Here is a 23,552-nt window from a genome sequence, read left to right as displayed (position 1 = left end):
GGTGCATAAGAAGAAACATCTCGTTAAGACAAATGTGATTCCATTTAAAGCAGAGTGAAGATAATTTATAATGGGGAAATAGGGAAGTTAAATGATTATTTTGAGTCTGTTTTCATTGAAGAAGATTCAAGAAACCTTCCATGAGAAGAGATCCAAGTGACTCGGGAGAGTAAATAGTTGAAGGAAATTGGGATTAGTAATAAGGTTGTAATGAAGACATTATGGGCTGCAAAGTTGATAAGTCACTGGGATCTGATAATTTATGTTCTGGAGTTTTAAAAAAGGTGCGTATTGGGATGGTCAGTGCATTGGTAGTCATCTCCAAAGTTTCATAGAGTTTGTAATGATTTCTGCAGATTGGAAACTTGCAAAGTCACCCCACTATTTTAGAAAGGAAAAGAGAAAAAAAAAACTACAGACTCATGAGCCTTATGGGCATTTGGATAATAATGATCAAATTGGGCATAGTCAGCATGGATTTGTGAAAGGAAAATCATGTTTGACAAACTTGTTGGAGTTCTGTGAGAATGTTTCTAACAAAATTGATAAAGGGGAGTTGATGGATGGAGTAAATTTAAGATTGCCTACAGGAGATTGGTTCGCAAAATTAAAGCACACGTGTAAGAGGTAATGTATTGGCATGGATAAAGGATTGGTTAACAGACAGAAAATGGAGAGTAGGAATAAATTGTCATTTTCACATTGGCAAATTGACTATTGAGGTACAACAAAAATTGCTGTTCACAATTTATGTCAATAATTTGAATGTGGCAACCAAATATAATATTTCCAAATTTATACATGATACAATGCTAAGCAGGAATAAGTGTTTTAAAGAAGATGTAAACTCTTTTTTGCAAAATTTAGACAGACTTAGTGAGTAGGCAAGAGCATGGTATGTGGAATGTAATGTGCAAAATTGTGAAGTTATTCCATTTCTGTAGAAAGAACAAATATGCAGAGTATTTCTTAAATGTGAGAGATTGTAAAATGTAGGTGCCCTAAGGGGACTTGCTATCCTTGCAATGGGCAGCATGGTGGCACAGTGGTTAGCACTGCTGCCTCACAGCGCCAGAGACCTGGGTTCAATTCCTGCCTCAGGCAACTGCTGTGCGGAGTTTGCACATTCTCCCCGTGTCTGCGTGGGTTTCCGTTGGGTGCTCCGCTTTCCTCCCACAGTCCAAAAATGTGCAGGTTAGGTGAATTGGCCATGCTAAATTGCCTGTAGTGTTAGGTGAAGGGGTAAATGTAGGGGAATGTGTCTGGGTAGGGCGGTGTGGACGTGTTGGGCCGAAGGGCCTGTTTCTACACTGTAAGTAATCTAATCTAAAAAAAAAATCACTGAAAACTAATAAAGGTGTAGCAAACTATTAGGAAGGCTAGTGGAATGATAACCTTTACTGCAAGAGGATTTGAGTAGAGGAGTTGTGAAATCTTGCTTCAATTGTATATGAGCTTAGTTAGTGTGGTTTTTTTAGTCTCTTTATCTCAGGAAAGATATTTTGCTATTGAGGAAGTGCATGATGGAGAGGTTGGTTCATAATGTCTTGTGTCAAGTTTTTGCACAACTCTGCCTGTACTGTATTACTTTGTAGTGTCAGCCCATCAGCTGCAATATGGCTGGTTGAAGGCTGCTGACTATCAGTGAAATTATATTGCCTTAGAGGATGACCTTGAGTACCTCTGGCTTTAGAAGGCCTGTCTGTGATTCTACCATCTTGATTGAAAGTGGTCTTTGACTGGCTGTTTGACAGACAATAGCAAGGACTTTGTCAAAGTGGCATAGATGGGAAGGTAAATGCTGTTTATCCTGAGAGAGGACATCAGATGTATTGCTCCATTCTGTCACTGCAGTTCCCATAGTATGAAATCATAGCAATCCTGGAAGTCTATAGGGGATAGATTGCTATGATGCTGTAACAATTGGCTGTGACATACTCATTACTAAATGTAATCCATTGTCATCATATTAGCAGATTGAGCTTGCATGATAGCAAGCTAACTGTACACAAGTGGTCTAAGCTTTAGTTACAGCTGTCAAGTGAATATTGTTTGTGCTGCAATGAAATCATGACTTGATCATTAGATGTTGAATGGTGTTTGGGTCTGCAAATCTGCAAATGGATCTGGCCACCACTTTCAAATTGGAAAGTTTGGGTGCTAAGTTGGGGTTGGGCTCCTCCATGTTCTGACATTGGCTGCAGAGTTTTTGACAGGTTTCACAAAGCACTGTGCACTTCATTGTTCATAAATAGTATTCTGCAGGTTAACCCATGGAAGTACTCAGTTGAGTTGTTGGCAGCTCAGCTCATAGAAAAGTAGCGTAATCGAATGACCATCTGGCCCATTATGTGTGTGCAAGCTCTGTGAAAGAGCAACTGACCCAGTCCCACTGCCTGGACATATTGATTCTACTGTGCAAATGTATTTTTGTTCGTATAATTATCCAATTATTTTCAAAAGCATTGATTGAATCTGCCTCTACCACATTTTCAGGCAGTGCATTCCATATCTTAATCACTGTCATAGATTTTTCCTCAAGTACCTTCTTTTGTTAGTCATCTTCAATTGGTGACTTCTTGTTCTTGATCCTTCCTCCAATGAAAATAGTGTTTCCTATATATATTCTGTCCAGACCCCTCATGCTTTTGAAAACCTCTATTAAATCTTTTAATCTTCTCCAAGAAGAATCGCGCTGGCTTTTCCATAATATTTATGGAACTGATGTTCCTTATCCCTGGAATCGTTCTCATGAATCTTGCCTAAATCATTTTTAATTCCTTTGCATTCTTGCAACAATATTTTGCCTAAAACAAGAGACAATATCTAGTTGAGATTAGAACAATGTTTAGTAAAGATTTGTCATTTTCATTCTTGATACCCTTATTGTAAAACCCCCTCTTATGTCTTATTAGCTACTTTCTCAACCTGCTTTGACATTTTGAAATGAATCATGAAATATGCTGTACCTGAGAATTTAAATTGATGTTGTGAAGGATGATGCCTCAATAATGATCCAATCCTTCATTGTTACAACAGTGAGTGCATGTACACCTTTGTTTAAAGTAACACAATGACTAGAACAAGAAAACTGTCCACTACTAGCTACTGGCACTATTGACCCTTAACTTATGCATCCGACTAACCAGCAACGCAGTGGGTGCTGAAATCATTGAAATGAGTAGGTAGCACAAGGTTAACTTGTTGCTGTTAATAGATTTTAGTTAATGGCACATCATGATCCCTACATTAGTTTTCAGAAGTGATCAAATTTTACCTGTTCATGTTTTATGTGATTTTTTACAAACCTACAGTCTAGTTCCTCTAGAGGTCACTGTTACATTATAGGCTGAGAAAGAAATAAAACAAACAGTTAAACTACTTTTCTTTGAAAATTACTCAACAGATTCATTGTTTGCACATTTTAATTTTGCATTAACTTTTCTAAAGCTGCTTTGGTAAGTAGCAGGTATTACTGTTAATGATCTTATGGCAGAGTTGTTATAACGGGAGAGGTTTTGTTTGGATGTCTAATACAGTAACATATCAACATGTTATTTTTTACAATTATTTAAGTAACATAAGAACATAGAGGGTAGGGAACAATGAAAGTTAATTCCAAAATTATCTTGGAAAAAACAGCATAACTTTTGAAATGTTTAGTTTTTACCTTTTTAGCTGTTGTTACCATATGGATTGTCAACCTGATATTCTGAAAAGTAATCAGCTTGTTGGATTCACAGAAGTCATGGATAAGCTTTTAAATAAAACAAATTTAGGGTCTTTCTCATTGAGACACGCCTCCCTTATGGCTGTATGCAATTCTGCTGGTACATGGCAATTGGCCAGTTCAAAAGAAATGTTGTGAAAGTGAATCGAACTATTTTGCAGTTCAGGGGACAGAAAAGCTCAGGCAACATCTCACCACACCCCCAGCTTAGAGGTTGCAGCTGGTACAAAAGCTCCTGTCAGCCCCTTCAGATGGTAAGCTATTGACATCAAGGAGTGCATGAAATTCTGAGCAATTTTTTTTATTAACTGTTATGTAAGTAGTTTTGAATAACTACAAAAAATTATGAAGTTATAAAAAATAGAGAAAAATGGCAAAGCATGTTCCTGGACTTGAGTATTTAGCAATGGATTGACATGGCTTCCAATTAGTTTATTTGTACAAAATTAAGGGAGACAAAATACACACACAAAAGTCTACCTAATATCGTTGTAAAAACAATTCGATGGAATTACTAATACTTTCTCGATAGCTGAGATTAGAATATTGTTTAGTTTTGCAGTACATGTAAACTGTGCCTTGTTCTCAACAATGCTGAAGTTAATACAGATTATTTATAATGGTAGTAATGATTAAGCAACAAATGTTATAAATTATGGTTGGGATTCTTCTTCCAAATAAACTCTTAACGTCTGTGAAAATTTTGTTTTGTGGTCATACTGCAATCTGTAGATGAGGTTGATCCTCCCTGAAACATTGCGGTGCATGTTAGTCAAGCAGTTTCTCATAACTGTTTTAAAAATCGCACATCATTAATGGACAACCTTATTATGTACAAGGCAGCTACTTTAAGGTTAATATTCATTACATGATTCTGTAATATCTTAAAATTAGCTTCTTGATGTGAATTTCTAGATACTGTAAATGATTGGCAGCATTTGGGAGTTTCGAACAATCATAAGTAATTCTTTGTTGCATCAATAATATTTGCATTCTGAATAAATATTTAATTACTAACTAACTAGACAGAGATCACTATGCCCTGTTGATCTTTAAAGGTCTTGTTACATATGCTATTGTCAAATTTAGTTCTTTCTTACTAGCCAAGATCGAAATTAACATTTTCTCAATCTGAAATTCATATCAAGGCACAGATCCCAAAAGAACACAATGTTTATATATAGAGATACAGCTGAATGCTTGAATACAGCTAATATTTGCTGTAGTAGATTTCTAATGCAATGAATATTTCTCACAAATTCAATGATTTTTTACTTTGAAACCTGTTTTTGTCTGGTTGGATTTACACACAGCTGTTTTCTGTTCATATGACTGTAAACTGACCCTGTGCAGTTGCGGGTGCTACTGCATAATAAATTAACTCTGTACATAATAACTCATTCTCAATGAGATCTGCAATTCTTGCTTGACTTTCTGACATCTATAGCTAATCCCCAATGGGGGCATATTATTGGCATGGCAATGAATATCTGTCAGTCTAAGGGGAAGAGAGAAGAATGGTGTTCAGAGGAGTGGTGTTGTCAGAAATGTTTAACCATATTTTCCTGTTATTATAGATATCTTGGGAGTGATTTTTTTTCCTGTAACTGGTATAAGTCATTCCTAAAAGAGAAAGCACTTTTACATATCAAAATGATAATGGACTAAGAATCCTCAAATTTCTGGGGTTACTATATTCCATATTTTTTTCAGATCTTGGTTACCTATGCAGGCACAGATGTGCAGATGCTGGCATTTCTCATTCACTTTGATCTCCCCGATGTTTAGTGGCCCTCCACCTTTCTTCCCAACACTTCAAATAAGGGATTTTCATTGGATATCACTGTCATGTTTCTAGATTTATTACAGTTTTCCTATAAAATATTTTTTTAAAAGTTACAATTACATGTTGTCTCTATAAAAGAAAATATATTTATGTAAATTTAAAAACAACAAAACCTTGTTGACACAAAATGTAGTTAAACTAATGGCCTATTAGGCATTCAAGTTGTTTCCTCAAAGGCAAAAAGCGAAAAATATTTGATAGACATTACAGACACTGACAAAATTTAGTAGAGACTGCTGGACCAAAGAATGAGCCAGGAAGGTGGGATTCCATAGAATTGCACAGGAGGTGCTGTGTCGGAGGAAGCCCATGATGGAAACTCTGCTGCATTATTCCAGTAGTGAGGAGGCAGCAATGTGACAATGCTGATAGAAGTGGCAGGAAGACAATTGAGTTTATTAAAAAAGCGCTTATTTGTATCTCATTTATTGCAACTGAATGGATTTTAGTGCAAATAAAATGTGTAATATATGGGGATCATGGGCCATCAGATCCTGAACATTCAAAAAGTTTGTGACTCCCCCTAGTGATTGGGGTAAGGGCAAATCTCCTTTCAATCTGAGGTGGTGGCAAATTGCCTCCTGTTGATTTGAGGTGGTAGCAGCAGCAGTAGCAAGAAAGTGGCTTGTCTTGGTGATTGATTTGAGACTTTAAGGTTCTCCAAGACTCTAGAACTAGGACTTCAAGATTTAGACATTTTTCTTTCTTTAAAATCTGGACAATTTTCCTCCCTTTTGGCTCTTTTTCTCTTATTTCTGTTTTTATAAAAATTATAGGTTTTTAAAAGTTATGGTTTAATAATCAACATGGTGCCAGTGAATGGCAAATTTGTACACTTTTCACAGTACTCATGTATTCCTATATTTGAGTACATGTGGCAATAAAATCTAAATCTAAATTCTAATTCTAAACTTGTGCAATCTATGTCGGGTCTTAGACTCTGAGACAAAGTCCACTCATTATGGAGCTGCTTTCCATTGGAACAGAAACTGCTGTGTAAAGGGATGAGGAGATCATCACAAGTACCAAGTTGAGGGGTAGCTCAGAGGAGATGAAAGACAGTTTCTGAAGCACTGAGGGGAAGCCAATAGGGCTTGCAGCCTCTTTAAATAAGGCAAGCAGAGGCATAGTGCCTGAGGCAGCAAGTGTACTGGTGAGGTTTGGGATCCACTCAAAGACATTCTGTAGAAGTGCAGAAACAGATATGATTCTGAACCTTTCTGGGCCCTGAGTGATAGCTAAGTGTAAGTACAAAAGCAGTGTAAACAGTGTCATGGACCAGGCCAGTAGTATGGGAGAACTGCTCGAGAGGATTTAAACTGGAGGGAGGGTGGGAGGGAGGTGGGAACCCAGGGAGATAGTGAAGAAAGAGATCAATCTGACACGGGTACAGTTGAAAAAAGTGAGTCAAACACTCAGGACAGGCAGAGACAAAACAGCAAACAAGTTAGGACTGATAAATTAAACTGCACTTATTTCAATGCAAGAAGCCTAACAGAGAAGGCAGATGAATTTAGGGCATGAATAGGAACATGGGACTGGGATATCATAGCAATTACAGAAACATTGCTCAGGGATGGACAGGACTGGCAGCTTAATATTCCAGGATACAAATACTACAGGAAGGATAGAAAGGGAGGCAAGAGAGGAGGGGGAATGCATTTTTGATAAAGGATAGCGTTACAGCTGTACTAAGGGAGGATGTTCCCGGAAATACATCCAGGGATGTTATTTGGGTGGAACTGAGAAATAAGAAAGGGATGATAACCTTATTGGGATTGTATTATAGACCCCCTAATAGTCAGCTGGAAATTAAGAAACAAATTTGTAAAGAGATTTCAATTATCTGGAAGAATGCTATAGTGTTAAGGTTTTAAATGAAGAGGAATTTGTTAAGTGTGTACAAGAAAATTTCATGATTCAGTATGTGGATGTACCTATGAGAGAGGAAAAACTTGACTTACTTTTGGGAAATAAGGTAGGGATGGTGACTGAGGTGTCAGTGGGGGAGCACTTTGGGGCCAGCAACCATAATTTTATTAGTTTTAAAATAGTGATGGAAAAGGATACATCTGACCTAAAAGTTGAAGTTCTAAATTGGAGGAAGGCTACTTTTGACGGTATTAGGCAAGAACTTTCAAAAGCTGATTGGGGACAGATGTACACAGATAAAGGGATAGCTGGAAAATGGGAAACGTTCAGAAATGAGACAGTATATTCTTGTTAGGGTCAAAGAAAAGGCTGGTAGATGTAGGGAGTACTGGATGACTAGAGAAATTGAGGGTTTAGTTAAGAAAAAGAGGAAGCATATGTCAGGTAGAGACAGGATAGATCGGATGAACCCTTAGAAGAGTATAAAGCCAGTAGGAGTATACGAAAGAAGGAAATCCGGAGGGCAAAAAGGGTACATGAGATAGCTTTAGTAAATAGAGTTAAGGAAAATCCAAAGGCTTTTTACAAATATATTAAGGACAAAAGGATAACTAGGGAGGGACAAGGGCCCCTCAAAGATCAGCAAGGTGGCCTTTGTTTGGAGCCACAGGAGATGGGGGAGATACTAAATGAGTGTTTTGCATCATTGTTTACTGTGGAGAAGGACATGGAAGATATACAATGTAGGGAATTAAATAGTGACAGCTTGAAAAATGTCCACATTACAGAGGAGTAAGTGCTTGATGTCTTGAAATGCATAAAGGTGGATAAATCCCCAGGACCTGATCAGATGTACCCTAGAACTCTGTGGGAAGCTAGGGAAGTGGTTACTGTGCTCCTTGCTGAGATATTTGTATAATTGATTGTCACAGGGGAGGTGCTGGAAGACTGGAGGTTGGCTAACGTGGTGCCACTATTTAAGAAAAGTGGTAAGGATAGCGAGAGAACTAGAGACCGGTGACGTTGACGTCGATGGTGGGCAAGTTGTCGGAAGGAATCCTGAGGGACAGAATGTACATGTATTTGGAAAGGCAAGGACTGATTAGGGATAGTCAACATGGCTCTGTGCATGGGAAATCATGTCTCACGAACTTGACTGAGTTTGTTGAAGAAGTAACAAAAGAGGATTGATGAGTGCAGAGCAGTGGACGTGATCTATACGGGCTTCAGTAAGGTGTTTGACAAGGTTCCCCATAGGAGATTGATTAGCAAGGTTAGATCTAACTGAATACAGGGCGAACTAGCCATTTGGATACAGAACTGGCTTGAAGGTAGAAGACAGACGGTGATGGTTGTTTCTCAGACTGGAGGCCTATGATCAATGGAGTGCCACAAGGATCGGTGCTGGGTCCACTACGTTTTGTTATTTATATACATGATTTGGATGTGAACGTAGAAGCTATAGTTAGTAAGTTTGCAGTTGACACCAAAATTGGAGGTGTAGTGGACAGCGAAGAAGGTTACCTCAGTTTATAACGGAATCTTGATCAGATCGGCCAGTGGGCTGAGCTGTGGCAGATGGAGTTTAATTTACATACATAGGAGGTGTTGCATTTTGGGAAAGCAAGTCTTAGCAGGACATATACACTTATTGATAAGGTCCTCAAGGGTGTGTTGCTGAACAAAGAGACTTTGGAGTGCAGATTCATAGTTCCTTGAAAGTAGAGTCGCAGGTAGATAGGATAGTGAAGAAGGTATTTGGTATGCTTTCCTTTATTGGTCAGAGTATTGAGTGTAGGAGTTGAGAGGTCATGATGTGCCTGTACAGGACGTTCGTTTGGTCACTGTTGGAATATTACATGCAATTCTGGTCTTCCTATCAGAAGGATGTTGTGAAACTTGAAAGAGTTCAGAAAAGATTTACAAGGATGTTGCCAGAGTTGGAGGATTTGAGCTGTAGAGGTTGAATAGGATAGAGCTGTTTTCCCTGGAGTGTCGCAGGCTGAGGGGTGACCTTATAGAGGTTTATAAAATCATGAGGGTCATGGATAGCATAAATAGCCAAGGTAAATTCCCTGGGGTGGGGTAGTCCAGAACTAGAGGGCATAGGTTTAGGGTAAGAGGGGAAAGATATAAAAGAGACCTAGGGGGAAACTTTTTCACACAGAGGGTGGTTCTTGTATGGAATGAGCTGCCAGAGGAAGTCATGGAGGCTGGTACAATTGCAACATTTAAAAGGCATCTGGATGGGTATATGAATAGGAAGGGGCTGGAGGGATATGGGCTGGGTGCTGGCAAGTGGGACTAGATTAGATAGGGATATCTGGTCAGCACGGATGAGTTGGACCAAAGGGTCTGTTTCCGTGCTGTACATCTCTATGACTCTATAACTGGCCACTCCCATTACATTGTACAAGTGTTTTTGTTTAAACTTTGAAAGCCGTTTGCCTGAGGCAGTATTTGTTAACTGTTATCAACTTGGCCCTAAAACCCATCCAAGCCAGACCGTTTGGCAACTCTGCGTTTACAATCCTTCTGGGAAAAAAACCCAAGGACAACATAACCTTCTTAAAGCAATAGCATCGTCACAACTGATTTCATGAGGTACCAGTGTTAGTTCAGCAGTGTCAACATGTTAAACCTGTTACTGAAAGGTCATAAAAGGATTAAAAGTGAAATGCAGCAGGAGCAAAACTGAAAACAGAACATGCCCATACCCCAGGGTTTTTTGGAATCTTAAATTACTTCCATATATTACACTCATGAACAATATTTAATAGAGACTGTTTGAACAGAGAGTGTACCAGGAGAATGGGGTTCCATAGAATTGCACAGGAAGCTGTCAAGACAGGCCATCATCAATCTCTGGGTAATACTACAGGGCTATGTGCAAACCATAGGATAGGGTGGGTACCCAAAATCAGTGGGGTGAAAATGATTATTGCATTGAACTTCTACATTTTCGGAAATCTTCTAGGGATCCACTGGGGAATGAGCGTGATATCCCAAGAAACCATTCAGCTTCAGCCATTTATAAAGTCACCAATACCTGTTTGATAGGACAGACTAATGGGACTAAAGATAGATAAGTTGCCAGGCACTGATGGCTTGAATTCAAGTATTTTAAAGAAAGTGACAGAGATAATGGAGGCATTGTTGAAATATCCCTGAACTCACTTGATTTTGGGACAGTTATGATAGCTTGAAAACCTCTAATGTGACTTCCTCCATTTCCCCCCAATCATTACAGACCTCACATATGCTGTTTAGAAAATGCTAGAATATATTATTAAAGAAGAAAAATTACAGGGCAATTAGAAAAGTATAATGCAATCAAGCCAAACTAACATAGAGTCATAGAGATGTACAGCATGGAAATAGACCCTTCAGTCCAACCTGTCCATGCCGACCAGATATCCCAACCCAATCTAGTCGCACCTGCCAGCACCCGGCCCATATCCCTCCAAGCCCTTCCTATTCATAGACCCATCCAAATGCCTCTTAAATGTTGCAATTGTACCAGCCTCCACCACATGCTCTGGCAGCTCATTCCATACACGTACCACCCTCTGCATGAAAAAGTTGCCCCTTAGGTCTCTTTTATATCTTTCCACTCTCTCCCTAAAGCTATGCTCTCTAGTTCTGGACTCCCCGACCCCAGGGAAAAGACTTTGTCTATTTATCCTATCCATGCCCCTCATAATTTTGTAAACCTCTATAAGGTCACCCTTCAGCCTCTGACGCTACAGGGAAAACAGCCCCAGCCTGCTCAGCCTCTCCCTATAGCTCAAATCCTCCAACCCTGGCAACATCCTTGTAAATCTTTTCTGAACTCTTTCAAGTTTCACAACATCTTTCTGATAGGAAGGAGACCAGAATTGCAGTTTTGTGAAAGGGAAATCATGTTTGACAGATTTGCTATAGTTCTTTGAGGATATAGCAAGCAGAATTGAGAAAGGAGAACAATGTGTACTTTTATTTGCAGAAGATATTCGAATTTTGACCCAAAGTCACTGAAGGAACACCAAAACATTTCCAAGTTAGGATGGTGAGTGACTTGGAGGGAAACTTGCAAGTGGTATTGTTCCCATATAACTGCTGCCTTTGACCTATATTGTGGTTGTGGGTTTGGAAGGTACTATCAAAACATCTTTACTGAATTTCTGTATTGCATTCTGTGCAGTGACTAAACGTTTGTGTTTTGGTTAACACCAGAAGATATAAGATCAGGATTAATAGGTCTTTATTTGGCTGAAAAGATGTAACTAAAGGAGTGCTATAAAGATCATTCCTGGGGTCTCAATTATTTATTATTGACATTCATGACTTGGAGGTGTGGGCAGAGTGTAATGCATCCAGATTTGCTGGCAATTAAAAAAAACAATTAACAACAGAAAACATACACACAGATTAAAAGTTAGGCAAGAAAGATAAATATTGAAAAATACATATACAGATCAGTGTTTCAATCATTCACAAGTTGCAGATAGTTGAATGTTATGACTTTTACAATGGAGGTAACTAGTAGGTTACCAGAGTTGACATTACCTGTTAAACTGACAATTTTTGCAATAGTTGATTTTATACACGCACTGGAGTTCCCTTGTCCTTCTTTTAGCTGGTTTGCAGCACTTGGAGTGAGGAAGAGTTCTCCTTTATCTGCAGCATAGGGATATTTGGGGATAGTTTTTCGACAGTGACGATCCCATGTGAGTACAAACTTCCTTGTTAACATTCCTGAAGAAGGGCTTATGCCCGAAACGTCGATTCTCCTGTTCCTTGGATGCTGCCTGACCTGCTGCGCTTTTCCAGCAACACATTTTCAGCTCTGATCTCCAGCATCTGCAGACCTCACTTTCTCCTCCCTTGTTAACAGTCAATCAAATTCTAATCAAGATGCCAAAAACATGAAATGAAACCAGAATATCAAGTGTTCACAATGTCTCAATTTAAAATAGAATCTAAGTAACCTCAGTATTTATATTGCAAGTCCAGTTCAGTTTCAGTCGTAACTCCCAAGCTGTTGACGATGGTCGATTTTGAAATAATAATGCTATTGAATATCCTGGGGAAATAGTTAAATATTCTCATGTTGGAGATGATAATTTCATGACAGTTACTTGGCATTTGTCAGTCAAGCTTAGATGTTGTCCATGTCTTGTTGTATTTGAACTTGGATTGCTACAGGATGAGGTGTCCTGAATGGTGCTGAAAATTGTACAGCATCAACAGATATCTCCAGTTCTACTCTTATGATGGAAGGAAAGTCATTGATGAAGCAGTTGAAGGTGGCTGGGCCGCAACACTACCCTGAGAAACTCTTGCAAAGATATCCTGGTGCTAACTTGACTGAACAACTAGAACTAATCTCCTTTGTGCTTGGCATGATTCCAACTAGTAGAGAGTTAACGCTTGATTCCCATTGACTTTGATTTTACTTGGACTCTTTGATGCCACATTTGGTCAAATGTGGTTTTGAGGTCTAGAGCAGATACTCTCACCTCACCACTGGAATTCAGCTCTTTTGTCTGTGTTTCAACCAAGGCTGTAGTGACTTCATGACCTTGATGGGACCCAGACAGAACAATAATGAGTTTGTTATCGCTAAACAAATGATCCCTGATAGTGCTGTTGACGATGACCACTTCATCATTTTACTCTTGATGCAATTAGACTGATTGAGTGGTAGTTGGCTGGGTTGGTACTTTGGGCACAAGACATATCTGGGTAGTTTTCTGGCTAGGTGCCAGTGTTAAAGCTGTACTAGAACAGCTTGGCTCGGAGCACTGTCAAGGCTCATAGCCTTTCTTCTGTCCAGTGCCTTCACCTATCGCTTGATATCATGTGGAGTGAACCAAATTGGTGGAAGACTAGCATTGGTGATGTTTGGATCCTCTAGAAGAGGCCAAGATGGATCATCCACTTGGCAATTATGGCTATAGATTATTGCAAATTCTTTAGCACCGTGATATGCACTGGTGTACTGAGCTCCCCTCTAATTGAAGAGGGTATATTTAGGACGCTTCCTTCTCTGTTAAGTTATTTAATTGTCGAGGATCATTCCTCGAGATGTGGCAGGATTGCATAGCTTAGATCTGCCAAGGATCACTGGATTTAAAATACTAACACTTTTTTTCCCCATAGAGATGCTGCCTGACCTGCTCAGTTTCTCAAGCACTTTCAATTTTTGTTTCGAAGTTCCAATATCCAAATTCTTTATGTTTGTTTCAGATTTGAATTGTTCGTGTGAAATCACTTAGCTCTGTCTATCACTTGCTACTTATGCTGTTTAATTTGCAAGCAGACCTATGTTGTAGCTTCACCAGATTGAAACCTCATTTTTGAAGTGTGCCTGTTGCTTTTTCTGGCATTCCCTCCTTTACTCTTCATTGAACAAAGCTGACAGCCTAGCCATTTGGTAATGGTAGAATAGGGTTATGACAGGCTCTGGGGTTTGCAGATTTTGCTGGAGTATAGTTGTGCTGTTATTTAATAACTGCAGCATCTCAGATATGCTCAATCTTGAGATGCCAGCTCCATTCAAAAATTATTCCATTTAGCATAGAGGATATTACCAATGTGAACAGGACTTTGTCTCCACAGGACTGTGTGATTGTCACTCATGGCAATACTGTAATGGACAGATGCATCAGTAACAGATAAATTGTTTTACCCTCTTGTTGGTTTCTTTACCATCTGCCACCAACCTATTCTAGCAGCTATGTCCTTTAGTACTGGCCTGCTCGGTTGGATGGACATTGAAGATCCCTATCCAGAGTACATTCTGTTCCCTTGTATGCCTAAGTGCTTCCTCTAGGTGGTGTTAAACATGGAGGAGTAGTGATTGATCAGCTGGGCTATGGTTGAGATGTGGGTTTGTGGTTTATTAGTATGTGGTAATCAGATAAATATTTCCTTGCCCAATTTTGACCTGACATCACACAACTTCATTAAGTCCAGAGTTAATATTTTGACTGTTTTTGATATGACTATTGTTGGATTCTCTTGTCTACTGGTATTCATATGATAAGGATTTTTGAATTCCATTTCTAATCAGTTGTATATTTCAGTTCTTCTGGTTCCAGCATCTCTCCTGTAGTTAACTTCTTACTTTCATGCCTAGGTATAATGTTGTCATGTCTCGACTTAGGCCTTTATCTTTAGGAATAAACTATCAGTTGTAACATTCTTATTTCATGTATGCTGAGTGCAGGAGGTCCTCAATTTATGAATGCCTGACTTACAAATGCTTGTACTTATGAATGCAATCCCATGCAGGGGTGTACTTTTAAAGACCCAATATGTGAATGTTTCCTGAACTTACAATGGGCTGCTTTACATTGTCCTGCATTGTGTTCTGACTTGCGAATGGAGGCTCCAGAATGGAACCCATTTGCAACCCAAGGACTCCCTGTAGTAGTCTATTCACATAATTAATAGCATATGCGTACCCTGTCTAGTTAATTATACTTATTTCTCAGTCAAACTTATAACCAGATATCGCTACATCTCTGGCTGATGGTTCATGACGAGCTTTGCAAACTAACAGTCTTGGACAGACTCATTCCCAATCCACCCCTCAACCTCCCAGTGCAGTGTAGCATGGCTTGACTGCTATGATGGCTCTTGCAAGGGGGACTGATAGTTCTCCTCCGAGGACTAATGGCTCTTGTTGGATTTATGGAAAGAAAATAGTGTTTAACAGACCTAATTAAGTTGTTTGAGGACATAACTGGTAGAATTGATGAGGAAGAACCTGTAGATGTGGTATATTAGAATTTTCAGACTTTTTTGATGAAATCCCATGAGAGGTTATTGTGCAAAATCAAAACATAAAGGATTGAGGTTAATATCCAGCCTGAATTGAAAATTGGTTAAGCAGACAGAAAACACAATAGATAAGAATAAACAGGATTTTTCCAGTGTGGAAAGCAGTGACTAGTGGGGTATTGCGAGCATCAGAGCTTGGGTCCCAGCTATTCACAGTATGTCTCAACAATTTGGATAAGGGAATCATATTTTCAAGTTTGCTGAAGACATAAAATGGGGGGGGTACTGTAAGTATTGAGGATGATGTAAAGAATCTTCAAGATGATTTAGACAGGTTGTTTGCTGGGCAAGCCATTTTGGAGTAGAATTAAGAGAAATGTCTTCACTCAGAGGATGGTGATCCTGTGGAATTCTCTACTGCCAAGTAGAGGTCAAGTCATTGAATTTGTTTGGGAAAAAAATAGATTTGTAGAGATTAAAGATATCTATGGGAGTGAGCAAGGATATGAGGTTGAGGTAGAGGATTAGCCATGATCATGTTAAATGGTGGAACGAGCTCAATGGTCCAAATGGGATACTCCTGTTCCTATTTTCTACATTTGTGTTCCAGGGATTCAAGCTGTTGCTCTGAGAATTGTTGGTTCTTGCTGAGATATTGATGACTCCAACACTGAATATCAATGCCATTTGCTTTGGGAGTTGACAGCCTTGCTTTGGGAAATGATGTATCTTGGTGTGGGGGTTGATGGTTCTTGCTCTGGGGGCAGGTGGTTCTTGCTCAAGGAGTTTTGCTGTTTGGTCTGACTGCAGTTTAAAATGGAAGCAGTATCTGTACTGCTATCAACTGATGCTGACATTCATGCCTTGCTGTATGTTCCTGTCATGTGATTCACTGTCCCCCCCCCAACTTACATCTTGTTAATTGGCTGGCAGCCCCATAGTTTTGGCCAGCTGCTTCCTCTCCAAATAGCAATACTGTCCATTTCCGGGTCCACTACAGCGATCTGCAGCACTGATATTAAAAATTGCCCATTCTCCCTGCGCTGGCAGAGGTTTGGCCTCGGCTGTTCCTCTGGATGTAAATAGAATGATATAAATAGAAACAAAAATACTGAGCTTTTGAAGCAGAAAGCTGTTTGAGTTGACAAGTTAGGATGGGCGAGAATTATTTTGTTTAAACAAGATAACCTGTTGATGCATGGAATTGTGGCATCTTCATTATTATGTAACAAAATTGCAGCAATTTAATTGTTGTAATAACTTGTCCTCTGTTCACCTTTTATCTTGAAAGTCAAGCAATTTAATAATTTATATCTAGCCTGACAACCCAAGTGATCTTGATCTTTGAGTGGCACACGTGGGAACACTGTTGCTACACTCCTGAGATAGATTATTATATGGTTTGAATTGACAGACATGTCCATTAAATATAAGATACTCAACCCTTGTCATGCCCAACACCACTATACCTGAGTGAATATCTAAAGCAGGACCTGAATTTCTTGTAGTTACTGATGCTAGAAATAGTGCTGTGCATGAAAAAATGACCCACAACTTAAATAGGAAAACAAAAATAGCAAAATGAACCAAAAGTGATTTTAAAATCTTACAACTTCCTCTTTCTTCTTGTTTTTTGTGCATACCTTCTATATGCTCTGTGGTTATCAACTCAGGACTATTTGTTATGGAGTGATTTTGCAGAAATACCATAGTGCATAAGTTGCAAAAACATCTGAGAAATATCATAACAGAATATCTGCAGAATATTTTAATGATGCTTCTTTCTTTCAGGACAAAAGAGAAAAGACAGTAAGTAGTTTTCCATTCCTATATTTGTCAGCAGTCCCTGCAGTGGATGCCCTTTGCACATTGGTATCACTAGAGGATTCACTTGAGTTTGTAGAACAATGATCGTGATGTTATTTGTATGTTTATTTATCTGAGTCACGCACTTCATTTGAGCTGAAAGAAAAACAAAGTACAGCAAATGTTGGAAACTTGAATTAAAAGCAGAATGTGCTGGAGAGACTCATTAGGTCTGGCAGCATTTCTGGAGAGATAAATAGAGTTAATATTTTGTGTTCAAAAGGGACAGTACCACTGATAAACTAGAAATGATTATAGATCAACATAGGAGTTAAAGTGGTGTGAACAATAGATTATTTGTCAGTTTTTCTGAGAGTAACCAATGCAAACAAGAAAAGAAAGGTATGTAATAAAAATGGAGGATTGTATTAATGTTCTGTAACCTAAGTCTTGTTACAACTTTATAGAATATTAGTGAAGCAACAGATGGAATACTGAGTGTAGTTCTGGTCACCATATTATCAGAAGGACGTGATTGCACTGTAGAGAGTATAGAGGAGATTCATCAGAATATTGCTTAGGATCTCTGTTATGAGGAGAGACTGGATAGACTGGGTTTGTTTTCCTTGGAGTAGAGGTGGGTAGAGGGTTGGGGGAGGGAAGTGGGGGGAGTGGGATCTAATTGATGTATATAAAATTATGAGAGGCATAGACAGGGTGGCTTGTGAGAATCTTTTCTCCATGCAGATCAGAGGACATAAGGTTATGGGGAGGAGTAAGTGCTTTAGAGAACATCTGAGGAAATTAATTTTCACCCAGAGATAATGGAAATATGGAGCATGTTGCCCGGGAAGGTGATGGAGCCAGGTACTCTTACAATATTAAAGAAATGTCTGGTTAAGGACTTAAAATTCCAGACTATAGTAGGCTATGGACCAAATGTAGGTAAATGGGATTAGTGTAGATTGGTGTTTGTTGGTTACAATAGACATGATGGACCAAATGGCCTGTTTCTGTGCCGTATGACTATGACTAATCCTTAAGTTCTGGAAAAGTCCCAATTAGAAAATGCCCATGAAACACCTTTGTTTAAGATGAGGAGACGAAAAAAAGGTAACTATTGGCCTTACAGGTTAACTTAATAGCTGTTATTGACAAAATATTTAAGTATTATAAGTAATAGCAGAACATTTAGAAATATATAATATGGTCAAACAGAGACAGCTTGGATTCATGGCGGTAAGGTCATGCCTGACAAACTTACTAGGATTCTTTGAAGAGGTAACAAGTAGGATTAATAAAGGGGAAGCAATATATTTGAATTTTCAGAACGTGTTTGTCAAGATACCACACATTAGACTACTTAATAGGATAAGAGCCTATAGTGTTGGAGGTCTTGTATTAGCATGGATAGACGATTGGTTATGTAATAATAATAGAAGACAGAGATTTGGTATAAGCAGAGCTTATTCGGATGACAACCTGTAATTACTTGGGTGCCACAGGTTTCAGTGCTGCAGTCACAATTATTTACACTATATTATTAATAAAGTGGATGAGCAAAGGTAATGTACTGTAGCCAAGTTTGCACAAAAGTAGGTGAGAAGACAAGTAGTGAGATGACTTAGAATCTGCAGAGGGATATCAACAGGTTAAGTGACTGGACAAAACTTGGTGTATGGTAAATAATGTGGGAAAATATAAATTTGTGTACTTTGGCAGGAAGAATAGAGAAACTAGATATTATTTAAATGGAGAAAGACTGCTGAAATCTATAGAAAAGAAGAATTAGGGAATTCTTCTTCATGAATCACAAAAAAGCTAGCAACTAAGTTCAACAGGTAATATGGAAGGCAAAAGGAATGTTGGCCTTTGTTTCAAAAGAAATGGTGTCTGAAAATATGGTAAAACCACACAAGACACTAGTCAGACCACAGCTGGAATATTGTAATCAGTTTTAGGAACCTTATCGAAGGAAAGATATACTGGAACTGGAGGCGGTCTAGAGAAGGTTCACTAGGCCAATACCATATATGAAGGCATTGTCTCATGATGATAGGTTGAGCAGAGTGTGCCTGTACTTATTGGAATTTAGAAGAATGAGGTAATCATGGTGAAACATTCAGCATTATTATGAGACTGACAGATGCAGAAAGATTGTTTACCCTTGTGAGTGAGCAAAGGAGTATCTGAGAATAACCTCAGAATAAGGGTTGCACATTTATGACAGACATGAGAAGGAATTTCCTCTCTCAGAGGTGGCGATTTTTTGGAAATCTTTACTATAGATGGGTGTCGGTGTTGGGTTCTTAATCAATTTCAAGGCTAAAATAGATTTTAAATCAATAAGGGAAATAAGGGTTCTGAGGAAAACGCAGGAAATCAGCAATGATTTCATCGAAGGGTAAAGCTGACTTGATGGGCTGAATGTCTTACTTCTGCTCCCACATCTTATGGTTTTAATTTTTTTTTAAAATAATAAAAATGCATCATAAGTTGTAAGACAGACATTACAGCAGAGCAAGTCATTTCAGTATGTCATGCTTGCACATTCCAGCTACACTGACTGGTATACGGAATTGCAGCCTTCTATATACACAACACTTAGAGTTCTTAATTGTGAAATTCCCTTATGGTAAAAGTACTCATACAATAGGTTCGTGAGCTTTTGCAGGTAATTATGAGGGTTGGCACAGGTTTATGAGGAACATGGGTGTGTACAGGTGTGTAGCATGGCATGGAACTTAGAGGATATGGGGAATTTGGAAGGGTATACAGGGGCATAGAATGACATACTGGGTATGAGGTGGCATGGATTAGGATGGATGAGGTATGGGGGTGTCTGTGAGTTCGATGGAGGGAGAGGATGTGAGGGGTAAGGACAGAAGGACTGTTATTGTCTTTTTAATTCTGCATTCAATTTTCACAAGATATTAGTACATGGAAACAATAATTCTGCCCAGTCTTCATTTACAGCTGGCAACCCTCAAGCTTGTTCCAGCACTTCCCAGTCCACTTCCCACAGAACCCCATCAGCTCGCAACAAAATCCAGTGTCTCAGGCCAGATTCACCCAGTTCAGATTTGCAGAGCTACGAAACTTCCCATATTTCTGCTCCTGAGCCGGGAGTGAAACCCAGGATCAATCTTTTGTTTCTTAAAACAGTCAGCAGAATGCCACTTAACCTTTACTCTTCCCCTGATTTTGTGCAAGTGTTACTTCAAAGCTGTAGTCTTATAGGCATTTTCCAAACTTCTGTAAATGTACTAAACATGAATTCATTTATTCGTGCATTTATTAAATTCAAAATGTACACTGTTTTAAATTTAATGAATGCATGAATAAATGAATTCATGTTTAGTGATGAAAGTGATGAAGAAGCAGCACTTCGAAAGCTAGTGCTTCTAAATAAACCTGTTGGACTACAATCTGATGTTGTCTGATTTTTAACTTTGTCAACGCAGTCCAACACTGGCACCTTCAAATTGAGAAAATGATGAAAATTTCAGAAGTTATGTCTAGTAGTCTGAAGTCACTAAAAATGAAATAAGTTGTTGATTTGCTCATTAAGCTGGTAAGTGTCTTTGCAGATCTTTTGTCACCATACTAAATAACATCATCAGTGTCCCTCCGGTAAAGCGTTAGTGTTCTGACACACTTGCTGTGTCACTATGTGTCCCAATTTGCTGAGGTGGGTGGTATGACTTCTGTTTTGTTTCTTAGTGGTTAGTATATAGGGTCTAACTCTACATGTTTGTTAATGGAATTGCAGGTTAAGTGCCAGGCCTCCAAGAATTCCCGTGCATGTCTTTATTTGGCTTGCCCTCAGATGAATAAGTTGTCCTAGTCAAATTAGTGTCCTTCTTTGTCTGTGTAAATAGACACAAGTGATAGTTGGTCATATCTCTTGATGGTTAGTTGGTGCCTGTGTACCCTGATGGCTAGTTTTCTTCTGGTTTGCCCTATGTAATGTTTGTGGCAGTCTTTATATAGTATTTTGTACATAATGTGGGTTTTGTTAGCTTTGGATATGGGATCATTTATACTCGTCAGGAGCTTTTGTAGTGTGATTGTTGGTTTGTGGGCTACCATTGTACCAGAGGTCGGAAGAGTCTGGTGGTCATTCTCGCTTTGTCCTTGATGTATGGCAGGACGACCAGTGTATCCAGACATGTTGTGTCTTCCCATTGTGGTCTGTTATGTGCAGACTAGATTGTTTGGGTAGCTGTTGTTTTGAAGATGCCGTATTCATGTTCTTCTTCGGCTTTGCACAGCTGCGGGGTGCTGCGCTATGTTATGGCTCGCTTGAACACTGTTCTGATGCAGCTCCGTTTGTGGTGTTGGGATGGTCATTGTTGTAGTTGAGTTCTTAATCTGTATGGGTGACTTTCCTGTATACACTGGTCTGGAGCTCACCATTGGCCTTGAGTTCAACTATTATGTCCAGGAAGGGAAGTCGGTTGTTGTTCTCTACATCCTTGGTGAAGTTTATGTCGGTGTGGATGTTGTTTATGAGTTGATGGGTTTCTTCCAGTTGAGCGCGTTTGGTAATAACGAAGATGTCATCCATATAGCGGATCCAGAGTTTAGGCTGGATAGTGGGCAGGGCTGTCTGTTCTAATCTTTGCATTTCCACTATTAATCCTGATATTGGTGATCCCATGGAGGTTCTGTTGATTTGTCTATATACCTGGGTGTTGAAGGTGAAGTGGGTTATGAGGGTAGGACCAGTAGTTTGAGGGTGATGTCTTTGCTGATGGTGTTGGTGTTGTGTGTCTGCATCACTGGTCCATCTAGTAACAAGGCGAGTGTTTCCTTGACTAGGGAAATGTCTGTGGATGTAAATAGTGTAGTCACGTCAACGAAGATAATCATCTTGTTCTTTTTTTTTGGTGTCCTGGATGATGTTGAGGAATTCTTGGGTGGAGTGGATGGAGTGGGTTAAGCTGTTTACCAGGTGTTTCAGTCTCCATTGTAGTTATAGAGTCATAAAGATGTACAGCACGGAAACAGACCCTTCGATCCAACTTTTCCATGCCGACAAGATATTCTAAATTAATCTAGTCCCCTTGCCAGCACTTGGTCTATTGCGCTCTAAATCCTTCCTATTCATATACCCATCCAGATGCCTTTTAAATACTGTAATTGTACCAGCCTTCACCATTTCTTCTGGCAGTTCATTCCCTACATGAACCACCCTTTGCATGAAAAAGTTGCCCCGAAGGTCACTTTTAAATCTTTCTCTTCTCATCCTAAACCTATGTCCTCTAGTTCTGGACTCCCCTAACCAGGGAAAAGACCTTGTCTATTTATGTTATCCATGCCCCTCATGATTTTATGAACCTCCATGAGGTCACCCCTCAGCCTCCAATGCTCCGGGAAAAATAGCCCCTGTCTAGTCAGCCTGTCTCTACAGCTCAAACTCTGCAACTCTGGCAACATCCTTGTAAATCTTTTCTGAACCCTTTCAAGTTTCACAACATCCTTCTTATAGGAGGGAGACCAGAATTGCAAACAATACCATGTGGTCTCTGCCTTTGACTCTGTTCCTCATTTTTAAAGTGCTGTTGTTTTGGGCTTTTTCCACCAAAGTTCCAAAACAATGCAACAGTTTATTACTGCGCCTAGAATTTGAGGAAATCTGCTCCAATATCTAAAATACCTCAAAAAAGGAGCAGCTCTTACAGCCATAATTTTTCCCCACCTGGATTACCCAGTTCCTTTGCTGTTCTGTATGTCGGTGTACTCAGAAGTGAAACTATGGGTCTGAAGGGGATTTTTGTGTATCTTTGGTAGTCCATGGAAGCAGGGTGTGTATTTGGATCCCCCGGTTTCATTTCTTGGTAATCATTCTTTTTAATTTCACCCGTCTTGTGTAAACTTTTCAGGGTAGCTATAATGCAGTTTTCCAGTTGGGCCTGTCTCCATCTGTTAGTAAGTATCAGTATCTACTTGTAGTGAGTTTGCTTTTTTTTAGATTAGATTAGATTACTTACAGTGTGGAAACAGGCTCTTCGGCGCAACAAGTCCACACCGACCCACAACCCACCCAGACCCCTTCATCTAACACTACGGGCAATTTAGCCTGGCCAATTTACCTAACCTGCACATTTTTGGATTGTGGGAGGAAACCGTAGCACCCAGCGGAAACCCACGCAGATACGGGGAGAATGTGCAAACTCCACACAGAGTCACCTGAGGCGGGAATTGAACCCGGGTCTCTGGCGTTGTGAGGCAGCAGTGCTAACCACTGTGCCACCGTGCCACCCACACTTTCTCTGCCCTGTTCAGTATGATAGTCATGTGCCTTATGTTCACCAGTAGGATTACAATGTTCTTGTCTTTCCTGAGTTCTAGGGCTTTCCTCTTTCATGTGTTGAAGATGTTCCATTCACTCTTTCTGTTTAGTGTTGGGGCTACTGTTTGCCTGATGGTCTGTTGGGTTTCTTCCATGAGTCCATTATTTTTTAGAATGCTGCCAGGAAGTCAATTTTGTTGGCATCTCTGTGGTTATAGTTCAGTCCATGT

The 23,552-nt window shown here is 39.4% G+C and overlaps 1 protein-coding gene across 1 annotated transcript in view; it reads left to right on the top strand.

Moving 5' to 3' along the window:
• The first annotated feature begins 3,683 nt into the window (after positions 1–3,683).
• Positions 3,684–23,552, top strand: part of col21a1 (collagen, type XXI, alpha 1) — a 468,143-nt gene continuing 448,274 nt past the window's right edge. The window contains exon 1 of the mRNA XM_043681233.1: positions 3,684–3,984. The gene's annotated coding sequence lies outside the window, so the exon portion shown is untranslated. The remainder of the gene's footprint in view (positions 3,985–23,552) is intronic.

The sequence above is a fragment of the Chiloscyllium plagiosum genome, chromosome 3 (assembly GCF_004010195.1).
Source record: "Chiloscyllium plagiosum isolate BGI_BamShark_2017 chromosome 3, ASM401019v2, whole genome shotgun sequence".
NCBI classification, from domain to species: domain Eukaryota; kingdom Metazoa; phylum Chordata; class Chondrichthyes; order Orectolobiformes; family Hemiscylliidae; genus Chiloscyllium; species Chiloscyllium plagiosum.
Note: the sequence above shows the minus strand (reverse complement) of the source record. Positions and strands in the feature narration are given on the sequence as shown.